The sequence below is a fragment of the Schistocerca cancellata genome, chromosome 6, assembly GCF_023864275.1.
Source record: "Schistocerca cancellata isolate TAMUIC-IGC-003103 chromosome 6, iqSchCanc2.1, whole genome shotgun sequence".
Lineage (NCBI taxonomy): Eukaryota > Metazoa > Arthropoda > Insecta > Orthoptera > Acrididae > Schistocerca > Schistocerca cancellata.
In genome coordinates, this window is record NC_064631.1 from 494274506 (window position 1) to 494287227 (window position 12722).

Sequence of the window (12722 nt, forward strand, 5' to 3'; positions counted from 1 at the left end):
CTAAACATTTTAAAAGTGCTGTATCAATGCCTTTGACGAACTGAACAATAAATATTTAGCTGGAGATGTATCTCCAAAAAATGGATATTCAAAAAGAAGGAGCAGATGTCAAAGTTTTATTGCTTCCAAGCTACAAACGAAAGTAACACAATTCCAACGTTCCTGAAAAGAGAAAACTTCAAATTTTTGTTAATTCAGTGTGAGGTAACTTGTGTAACACGACAAAAATGGAAACGGTGATCACATCCTGCCGCCACAGGAAGCAGTTTATCTGTCCTTATCGAATTTACAGCTTCAACAATGCGATGTCGAAGACTTTCAGTAGTATCAGGTATAGGAAGGATAAAAACGGGGTCTTTTACGTAACCCCACAGATAAAGATCACAAGGTGAGAGGTGTGGAGACCTGCGAGGCCACCGGCGAAGAAATTCAGCCGGCCGCTGTGGCCGAGAGGTTCTAGGCGCTTCAGTCTGGAACCACGCGACCGCTACGGTCGCAGGTTCGAATCCTACCTCGGGCATGTATGTGTGTGATGTCCTTAGGTTAGGTTTTACTAGTTCTAAGTTTTAGGGGACTAACGACCACAGATGCTAAGTCCCATAGTATTCAGAGCCATCTGAACAATCTTATGAAACTCATCTTCTGTTCCTCCTCTTCCAATCCGTCGTCTGGGAATAATGTCTTCGGGTAACGTCGGACGTGCTTACAGAATTTCTCTAAGCTGTCCTATACGCGGTCTCCTTTACAGATGAACCATACTTACCTAAATTTACCCAGTAAACCGAAGTCGACTATTCGCCCCCCCCCCCCCCCCCCCCCCCCCCCTACTCTAACCATTATGATCGTTTCACTTCATGTCGCTTTTTAGCGCTACATCTGGATATTTAATTGAAGTGACTGAGTAAAGCAGCACGCTACTAATGCCGTTGGTTGGTTGGTTGATGAGGAGGAGGGGACTAAACAGCGAGGACATCAGCCCTATCGGATTACGGAAAGGTGGGGAAGGAGATCGGTCGTGCCCTTTCGAGGGATCCATCCCGGAATTTTCCAGAAGCGATTTAGGGAAATCGCTGGAAATCTAAATCATGATGTCCGGAAGCGGGTTTGAACCATCGTCCTCCCGAATGCGAGTTCTGTGTGCTAACAACTGCGCCAACTCGCTAGGTTACTAATGCCGTATTCGAACATTACAGGATTAATTTTCCTACTCACCCACATTAACTTAGCTTCTTCTACATTTAGAGAAAGTTGCCGCTTATTTCACCAACTAGAAATACTAAGTCATCTTCTGACCTCCAACAGTCACTCAACGACGATAGCTTCTCGTGCACCACAGCGTCACCAGCGAATAATCTCAGACTGCTGCTCACCTCTCCGTTACGTTAGTTATGTTTGTAGAGAGTAATTGTCTTTCTATCTCACTTCCCAGGGGCGCTCCTGATCATACCCCGGTCTGTGATGAACTGTAGCTGTCGAAGGCCACGTACTGAGTTCTGTTACTTAAGAAGTCTTCAAGCCGCTGTCATACCTGGGAACCCATTCGATATGCTCCGTACCTTCGTTGATAGACTGCAGTGCGATAGTGTGTCAAACGCTTTTCGAAAATCTAGATATACGCAATCTGCCTGTTATTCTTCATCCATAGTTAGCGGGATACCGTGTGAGAAAATGACGAAACCGAATTCGTATTCCTTCCGAACTTGGCGACTTATCTTCTTTCAACTTTTTCAGTTCTTTCTCTACGTCAGTAACATCTAGTACTTTGCCCTCCATCTGGGGATCTGCTCGATGATCAAACGACGATATGTTTTTACTATTCTCCTGACTGAACGATTTCGTAAACGCGACATTTAGGTCTTCGGCATTCCCTTTGCTGTCTTATACGACCATACCTTTCTGGTCAACGAGTGACTGGATAAAAGCCTTCGAACCACTTACCCATTTCATGTATGACGGTGAATCTTCTTCAGGATCTTTTGCAAAGGTACGACTGTGGTACTTGTATGCTTCGGGCATGCCCGACTTTTTACTAACTTTGGCCTGTCGTCATTAGCGCGTTCTCTCTTGTACCGACAGTGCAACTGTCTTTGCTTCTTCAGCATTTTCCGAATGTTATTAACCCAAGATGCGATCGGTCTTTTCCATCCTTAATCCACTCACTCGGCACATAATCTCCCGAGCGTCATTTACAGTGAGCTTAAACTTCTCCCACAATGCCTCTGCGCCCATCATCCTTGAACTAAAAGATGTAAATTCATTGGCCCATATATGCTGCCTGACACTATGAGCGGAGTGATACTTGGAGTTGTTTCGAAGGTAAGTACGGCCTGTTACTAAACGATGAGGAAGTGGAACGAAATTGCTGTTCTTGCAAGATGGAGTTCTGCCCCACTACACAAATGTGGTGAGAGAATGAATTGATAACAACTTCCCTGGTAAATGAATTGGCCGCTGGGGAGCGACAGAATGGCCATCAAGCAGCCCTGATCCAACCGCATGCAATTTCTTCTATAGGGTTCGGCTAGGAACAAGTCTACAAGTTGGAAGCAAAGGATATTTTCTGTCTTGAAAAAAAATCCTTGAAGAGTTTGTAAATATCCCAGCTAAGGTGCTAAATAGTACCCTGCATGTATAATTCTTTTGTGTGGGTGTGCGTGTTTTATGCTAAAGTATGAGTGATTTGAAATGTTAATTATTGCTTGTGGATGTTAGTCACATATGAACTTCTTATGGGAACTTACTACTACTGTTGCTTGTGAACGAGTGATGAATTCTTATTTCAAGAAAGAAAAAGTAAGACTGTGTCTAAGATATCAGTGAGTTTATGAGCAAGATGTAGTACCAAAAATTCGGTACTCTGTACATAATCTTGTCACTGTGGATTTGGGAATACTGAATTTCCTAAAGATTTATGAAATGGAGTGCCCCATGCGTCTAGCTCCAATTACCATTTCGTGTTTTCAAATTTCCATCGTGCGACAGTAATCACATACTAAGCCGTTCAACTTAAGTCATCTGAGCATAAACGACGACAACTTTAAGTAAGGTAATGCAATCCCTTTTCATACCTTGTGTACGCGATACTGCCGCCAACTGTATATGTACATTTCGCTATCCCATTACTTTTGTCACATCGCTGTACTGTTTTATAGTCTATTCTGTTGTTTTATCGCATGTACGTCCTTCCTTCTGCTGAACCTAATCTTTGATCTCACATTGTCCTCCTCTTATACTCCATGCTCACACGCACATCCATAAACACTGGAGGGCGCGCGCGCGCGGTAACACACACACACACACACACACACACACACACACACACACACACACAGTGCTCTTCTTGGCATCTTAAGTAAGTTCATTTTAAATTTTCTTACATATTTTCAGTTATATTATTCTCATCGAAAACTAGTATTCAGGTTTCTTGTGTATTACCTTACTTAAAATTGTTGAAAGTACTGTGTCCTATTTGATGACAGTCGATACTATTTTGATGTTGACCACGTAAGCCGAAATCGAGTTAACTAAGGAAATTAATACTAAAGATATCTCACTTACAAGTACTTGAAGATAGCTTCAGACTCTGTACTGTGCAGTAATGAATGCAAAATAAAGGGATATTTTAATCCAGAGAAAAACTTTTCAAATGTTTGTCTCAGATATACAAATTTGGCTATAAGATTCCATAGCTAATAAAGAAGTTGGCTGTATAGTCGGAAGAATAAAACGATGACCTGCATGGTAAGACCCAAATGATAGTCATAATTTAGTTACAGTCCATTATTCTTTTAATATAGGCATGTATGCAAGCAATAAGGTGTCTGGCTTGGTTCAAAATGGTTCAAATGGCTCTGAGCACTATGGGCTTAACTTCTGAGGTCATCAGTCCCTACAACTTAGAACTACTTAAACCTAACTAACCTAAGGACATCACACACATCCATGCCCGAGGCAGGATTCGAACTGCGACCGTAGCGGTCACGCGGTTCCAGACTATAGCGCCTAGAACCGCTCGGCCAGCCCGGTAGTCTGGCGTCTGTGCCACTAATATCATACGGCAGCAGGCGGCGACACTGGTTGCGCCATATAGATCCCTAACACTGCAATGGCAAAGTTAAAACATATCTGCGAGGGTATATTCTTTTTATCTTTCAGTCGGTCAAGAAACTAAAAGCACATTAAAATCGAATGAAGTTCTGTGCATATATTCTGTGCAGTGTCGACTAACATGCCCGCCGATTGCGACACATCTCACTTTTTAGTTCTGATTACACAGTGAGCACATAATGATGCCTACAGTAATAGAGTCTCGTGGCAAGTTTGAGGTGCGAGTTGTAATTCAATTTCTTTAAGCTAAGGGGTTCCGCCTCATTTCATACAGCGCACATAACTTGACTATCCTGCTTGACAACAAGCTGCTGCAATTGTGCAGGAACTTCGAAGCAGGACGTAGAGAAGTTCACAATCCTGGTGGTCAGAGAAGGAAGTGAGTGTCAACCAGTGATTTCCTTAAGCGAGTGGATCAGGCGATTCGAGAAAATCGTCCATAAAGAGCAATTCGTAACAAGCGAAGAGGAATCTAGTCTTCAGCATTGCTCTTCTTAATGAGTATGCTCCGCCGCACATTGCGACTGTAACAGAAATGCTCGTGCAGCTTTTACAGTGGGATGTGTCTCATCAACCGTACAGCCTGGACTTCTATCCCTCTGATTTTCATCTTTCTTCGGATGTGAACCTGTGGCTATGAGGACAGCAGTTTGGCATAGACAACAAGCTGCAGACCAATATACAGAACAGGCGGAAAGCACAGGTGACCGTCTTCTATGAGGAAGGTACTGGGTTTGGTACCACACTGCGACAAATGTATAAGTCGGAGTACCGATTATGTAGAGGAGTAGGCAGAACGGATAGCTAAATGTTGCAAGTACCACTTATTTTTTATTTACACTGTGATTTCTACTATTCCGCCGATTGTACCTTGAAAAAAGAAAGTTTAGCCCTCTACTATACCTGATAAAAAGGTCGAGCCAGTCTCCGTGTTGAACTTGAACTCATCCGTGAACATTTCGCTATGCCTACGTTCGTGGTTAGGTACCTTGTACGTGGAGAAGGCTTTTACCTGGTCGCTAAGCATTCAAGGGACCTTTAAAAACAGACGTTGAATTCCACAACCTCGTCTTGAAACTTCAAGGCGGCCGATACATGAACGCAGAATCTTGCGTTTCAAGGGCAGTGCTGCTCCGAAATCAAGCTGTGTGACCGAGTCATGAGTCTTTCTGTGATATCTCAGTTGGTAAGAGCACTATCAGCAAAAGGCAAATTCTTGGTTTGGAATCAATATACTGCACTAAGAACGTTTCTGGCCTGAAATTGTCTGACAGGCGACGTGTGACACACAGGATTTTGCACTGTAGCTAGCCATGGAGAGGTTCGATGACCCGCGGCAACATAATACTTCTGACACTTTGTTACAGCACGTCGTCGATTACCATGTTTCACAGCCACGAAACAACAGAATTACCATTATTCACATTTCTTGAGGAGAGTGTCAGCCGTTCATGTGCCAGTCGTCTGACCAAACGTATTTTAGTCCAGAAGTGTTAGTTACACTATCATGCTTCTGCATCTACATCTGCATGGGTACTTTGCAAATCACATTTAAGTGCCTGGAGACGGCTGATCGAAACATCTTCACAATAACTCTCTATTATTCCACCCATGCAAAGCGCGCGGAAGAAAAGAACACCTTCCGTGCGAACTCTGATTTTCCTTATTTTATAACCATTATCATATCTCTCTATGCAGGCCGGCATCAACATAATATATCTCATTCGGAGTAGAAACTTTTTGACTGAAATTTCGTGAGAAGAAAAGATCCCGCCGCAACCAGAAACGCCTTTGTTTTAATGATGTACACCCCTAACCGTGTACCATGTCCGTGACGCTCTCCTATTTTCTGATAATACAAAACATGCTGCTCTTATTTCAACGCTCTCGATGTACTCGGTTATGCCATCTGTAAAGGCTCCCGCACCTCGCAGCAGTGCTCCAAAAGAAAACGGACAAGCGTAGAGTACGCAGTCTTTGAAGCAGACCTGTTACATTTTCTAAGTGTTCTGCCAATAAAACGCAGTCTTTTGTTCGCCTTCGTCACAATGTTATCTATGTGTTCTTTCCAGTTTAAGTTGATCGTAATTGTAAGTCCTAGGTATGTAGTTGAATTTTCAGTCTATAAATTTGATTCATTTCTCGTGCAACAGAAGTTTAACGAATTCCTTTTAGCACTCATGTGGATAACCTCACACTTTTCATTATTTAGGGTCAAATTCCAATTTTCGACCATACAGATATCTTTCCTGAATAGTTTTGAAATTTGTTTTGATTTTATGATGGCTTTAGTAGATGATAAACGACAGCATCCTCTGCTAAGAATCCAGGATGGCCGCTCAGATAGTCTCCTAAATCGCTTATATAGACAGGAATACCTGAGGGCCTATAACACTACCTTAAGGAATGCCGGAAAACACTTCTGTTTTACCTGATGACTTTCCGTCAGGTACTACGAACTGTGACACATCTGACAGGAAAATACAAATCCAGGCGCATAACTGAGACGATTTTTCATGAGCACGCAACTTCGGTACAAGCCGGGAATGGGTTGCAAACCCCTTTGTCGATAGCACGTACTACTTTGTGTGAGTAAAGAGCTAGTTGTGTTTCACAAGAACGATGTTTTCTGAGTCCGTGTTGACTGTGTGTCAATAGCCCGTTGTCTTCGAGGTAATTCATAATGTTCGATCACAATATGTGTTTGAAAATCCTGCTGCTTATCGACGTTAACTATATAGGCCCGTAATTTAGTAGATCATTTGTATTGCCTTTCTTGAATATATGTGTGATCTGTACTGCTTTCCATTCTTTGGGTACGGATCATTAGTCGAGAAAGCGGTTGTATGTGATTTTTAAGTATAGAGCTATTGCATCAGCAGACTCTGAAAGTAACCTAATTGCTATACAGTCTCGACCGAAAAACTTTTATTAAGTGTTTTAAGTTGCTTCAGTCAGAGGATATCGACTTCTAAGTTACTGATGATCGCAGCTATTCTTGGTTCCAATTCTGAAATCCTTAATTCGTCAGCTTTGATGAAAGAATTTCGGAAGGCTGTGTTTAGTAACCCTGCTTTAGGACCACTGTCCTCAACAGTATTTCCATCGCTGTCGCACATAGAAGGCATTGATTATGATTTGCAGCTGGCATACTTTACATACGGCCCGAATCTCGTTCGATTTTCTGCCAGATTTCGAAACAAAAGTATCGTCGTGGAAAACTATTAAAAGCATTTCGCATTAAAGTCCGCTCGACATTTCGAGCTTCTCTACGTATCGACAAGAATTACTGCCAGTATATACCGATGGACACGCCAATTTTTGCTGTTGTTGACTTCCATGTCTGTGTTATATTTCTGTGATGTCCCACTCCGTTTCGTCTGAAAAGTCTCATCAAGACGCAGCATTTTTGTGTTGGTTGTAGGACATTCATTAACATTTCATTTTTAGTGCCGTTGTGAAATAGGAAACAGCAGTTACAATTTCTCGTCGTCGTTATCGAGGTAATGTAGAAGTCGCTGTTATGTCTGCGGGTATGTGGGAACCAGCATTATGGGCACTCTATGGAGCAACCTCGCGTTTTGAGAGTACGTTTTCGGCTGTCGGGCTAAGTTCTCGTAAGGCATACGCAGAACTTCAGTTTTCCACGTCGTTAATTAAAAGTGCGTTTTGTGCTCCAGGTACTCTGTGATATCAGAGAAGAAGCCTGGAAAAGGGAACAACTCTGATGAGAGATTCTTGCTCCACCGAGAGGCACCGGCGAATGAACGAATTCAATACAATGAAGAGTTGAAACCGACGACATTCTAATTGACAGTTTTTAACAAAACTCGTTTACACAGTTATTATGCACTCGGTACTCTCCAGGTATCAAACCACTGAGAAAAATTTTCAAACGTTCGGCGGTAGATTGTAATGGTCTTTGCGCCGTCCAGTGCTTTCTTCTGAAGTTGGAAAATGTAAAAGATGTGTGATGTGGTTTCCGCTGAGTACAATTCTGCTAACAGAAAACCTAAAGCTACATTTCTGTACTTGTATTGTAATAAAATTGTCATAAATAAAACATAGTGCGATGTTATTAATGACAACTGAAACAAATGCTTCGTTTCGGCTATTTTGTCGAAAAGTAATATTTCGCAGAACATGGCTGTGTACAGAATGCTAGTTGATTCTTGCAAAGGCGAAAACAGAAACCTGATGGAAATGCTATTTATTTACACAGTTGGGGCCGTCGCCGATTTGCAACAAATAGTTTCACCGACCTGACAAATTCACTGACTCAACATCGCCAAGCCTAAACTACCAAGGATAGAAAATTGAAATTTGAATCTCTTGATCTTATACTAGAACCACCATTGAATACAGGATTTTTCGAAACTCTATCCCTAATGGGGCGAAAAGGGGATTATAATACCGCTATCAAGGCAAGCTAGAGTGACGATAATTGGTATCTGGTTTCTCGGTCGGAAATGAAAAACATATGTGCGTTAACATATTTGCAAGTTGAATCCCTATGGGGATGAAATATAGGATGAAAAATTTTATGAAGATGTTTCATTACTAAAGAATTTTTAAATTTTAATCTACGAAAAGTAATATTTGGGTTTTCAAACAGAAGTAGAAGAATATGTGTTTAATTATTTTTGGAAATTCAACTAATAAGCAGGTGAAATAGGGGCTGAAAGCTTTTATGGAATTATTTCATAATGAATGCATTTACATTTTTCATCTCGGTTAAAAATTAAAAAAGGTTGTTTCAGTGTGTTTAGAAATTCAACGCGTAAGAGGGTGAAGTAGAAGACGAAACTTTTATCGAAATACACTCCTGGAAATCGAAAAAAGAACACATTGACACCGGTGTGTCAGACCCACCATACTTGCTCCGGACATTGCGAGAGGGCTGTACAAGCAATGATCACACGCACGGCACAGCGGACACACCAGGAACCGCGGTGTTGGCCGTCGAATGGCGCTAGCTGCGCAGCATTTGTGCACCGCCGCCGTCAGTGTCAGCCAGTTTGCCGTGGCATACGGAGCTCCATCGCAGTCTTTAACACTGGTAGCATGCCGCGACAGCGTGGACGTGAACCGTATGTGCAGTTGACGGACTTTGAGCGAGGGCGTATAGTGGGCATGCGGGAGGCCGGGTGGACGTACCGCCGAATTGCTCAACACGTGGGGCGTGAGGTCTCTACAGTACATCGATGTTGTCGCCAGTGGTCGGCGGAAGGTGCACGTGCCCGTCGACCTGGGACCGGACCGCAGCGACGCACGGATGCACGCCAAGACCGTAGGATCCTACGCAGTGCCGTAGGGGACCGCACCGCCACTTCCCAGCAAATTAGGGACACTGTTGCTCCTGGGGTATCGGCGAGGACCATTCGCAACCGTCTCCATGAAGCTGGGCTACGGTCCCGCAACCCGTTAGGCCGTCTTCCGCTCACGCCCCAACATCGTGCAGCCCGCCTCCAGTGGTGTCGCGATAGGCGTGAATGGAGGGACGAATGGAGACGTGTCGTCTTCAGCGATGAGAGTCGCTTCTGCCTTGGTGCCAATGATGGTCGTATGCGCGTTTGGCGCCGTGCAGGTGAGCGCCACAATCAGGACTGCATACGACCGAGGCACACAGGGCCAACACCCGGCATCATGGTGTGGGGAGCGATCTCCTACACTGGCCGTACACCACTGGTGATCGTCGAGGGGACACTGAATAGTGCACGGTACATCCAAACCGTCATCGAACCCATCGTTCTACCATTCCTAGACCGGCAAGGGAACTTGCTGTTCCAACAGGACAATGCACGTCCGCATGTATCCCGTGCCACCCAACGAGCTCTAGAAGGTGTAAGTCAACTACCCTGGCCAGCAAGATCTCCGGATCTGTCCCCCATTGATGTTTGGGACTGGATGAAGCGTCGTCTCACGCGGTCTGCACGTCCAGCACGAACGCTGGTCCAACTGAGGCGCCAGGTGGAAATGGCATGGCAAGCCGTTCCACAGGACTACATCCAGCATCTCTACGATCGTCTCCATGGGAGAATAGCAGCCTGCATTGCTGCGAAAGGTGGATATACACTGTACTAGTGCCGACATTGTGCATGCTCTGTTGCCTGTGTCTATGTGCCTGTGGTTCTGTCAGTGTGATCATGTGATGTATCTGACCCCAGGATAGTGTCAATAAAGTTTCCCCTTCCTGGGACAATGAATTCACGGTGTTCTTATTTCAATTTCCAGGAGTGTATTTTGTTATATTAGAACATTGATGGTGTTGATCTTACACTGCATAGATCGTTTAAGAAGGGATTTTTCGAAATACCGGCGGTAATGGGATGAAATAGGAGATGGAATTTCTTTTGTAATATGTCGCTTTCAAACTAGGCTACAACTAGGAAAATTATAAATTGGTATTTTGTATCTTCGTCAAAATTTTATAAAAGTGTTTTTCTTTCATTTTTTGGTAATTTACCCCTGTAGGGGTGAAATAGTAGGTAATAGTGGTTCTTCTTTAATAAATTATTGTTAATGAAATAATAAACGACTTTTAAGGCTTCATCTATGAAAGCCGATTTTTGATTACTAGGGTAGAAATAAAAAAAAATATATCACTGTTAAGGAAATTGAACCCATAAGCGGGTGAAAGTTTTAGGAAAATATTTCAGTAGGAAAGTAGATCCGCATTTTGGTCCTAAGTACTTTCGGAATGACCATGCATCGATGGCTCTAAATAGTGTGTAAAGTTTAGAAGGTCGTCCAATTTGTGAACTAAATCAAAGGAAGCTTTTTAACAGACACGATGACAAATCGGCTTTGTACAAATTGCACATAAAACGGAAACCGACATTTTTTGACTCACCAGTCTTCTGACCGGTTTGATGCGTCCCTCCACGAATTCCTCTTGTGTGCCAAACTCTTCATCTGAGAGTACCACTTGCAACGTACGTCCTCAGTTATCTGCTGGATGAACTCCAATCTATGTTTCCCTCTAGATTTTTTACATTCTACATTTCCCTCTGGAATGATTGAGTGTAATCCATGAAAGCGCAACAGACGTTCTATCATCCTGTTGATTAATCTGTCAGCATTTTCCACATACTCTTTCCTCTCATATTTTGTGGAGAATCTCTTCATTCCTTACCTTGTCAGTGCACCTTACTTTCGACACTCTCCTGCAGCACCACATCGCAAATGCTTCGACTTTGTTCTGTTCGTGTTTTGCCGCAGTCCATGTCTCAACACTATACAATGCTGGCCTGCAAACGTGCATTCTCAGAAAGTCCTTACTCAAATTGAGGTCTATGATTGATACTAGTAAAATTCTCTTGGTCATAAATGAAGTTTTTGGGGTGCTAGACTGATTTTTATGTCATCCTTGCTCTGTCAATCATGGGTTATTTTGCTGCTTAGCTATCAAAATTTCTTAAGTTAGTCTACTTTGTGAACCCCAATTCTGATCCAAAGAACGCCGCTGTTCTCATTTCTGCTACTTCTTATTCTTTTCGTCTTTCTTCAATCTCCTGTCAGACCGTATTCTGTTCTGAAGAGACTGTTCAGTCGATTCAGTAGATCCATCAACTCACCTTCACTTTCACGGAGGACAGTAATGTCATCAGCGAATCTTATCGTTGACATTCTTTAAACCCGAATTTCAGTCCCACTCTTGAAGTTTCCTTTTGTCTCTGTCATTGCTTCTTCGATGAATAGATCGAACAACTGGGGCGAATGGGTACATCCAGGTCTTACTCTCTTTTTAATCCGAGCATCTCGTTGTTGCTAAGTTTTATTTTCCATCTTCGTTCAAATGGTTCAAATGGCTCTGAGGAGTAGGGGACTTAACATTTGAGGTCATCAGTCCCCTAGAACTTAGAACTACCTAAACCTAACTAACCTAAGGACATCACCCATATCCATGCCCGAGACAGGATTCGAACCTGCGACCGTTGCGGTTGTGCGGTTCCAGACTGAAGCATCTAGAACAACTCGGCCACAGCGGCCGGTTCCCTCTCGGCTCTTGTTCAAATTGTACATTACACGTCTTCCCTATAGCTTACCCCTAATTTTCTCAGAATTTCGAAAATCTTACGCCATTTTACACTGTCGAATCCTTTTTCTAGGTCGACAGATCCTATGAACGGCTCTTGATATTTTGTCCATCTATTAGCGACCCCAACGTCAGCACTGGCTCTCTGGTACCTTTACCTTTCCTAAAGGCAAAATGATCGTCATCTAACGAATTCTCAATTACGCTATTCTGGCATAAAAAGAAACCTTGTCCTGTTACCATTTCAATTCAATGACACTCACTAACTTTAGATTTAGCGTCTGATATTCTCATCCTCTATCTTCCTACCAAGTCCACCCTTATGAAGTCTACGCTCCGTCTCTTGGAGCGTTACCCTTTCGTTGGTTAATCAATCTTTTTTGGCCTCAAAATCTGCCTCTTGATAGTCCCGTTCCGCAGATATGAATGGAGGGCTAGTCCGGAATTTTTTCCAGTGGAGAGATCGTAATGACAATTTTAGAATTAGAGGCCTCATACCCTGTGGATACCCATTACAGGGCTATTACAAATGATTGAAGCGATTTCATAAATTCACTGTAGCTCCATTCATTGACAT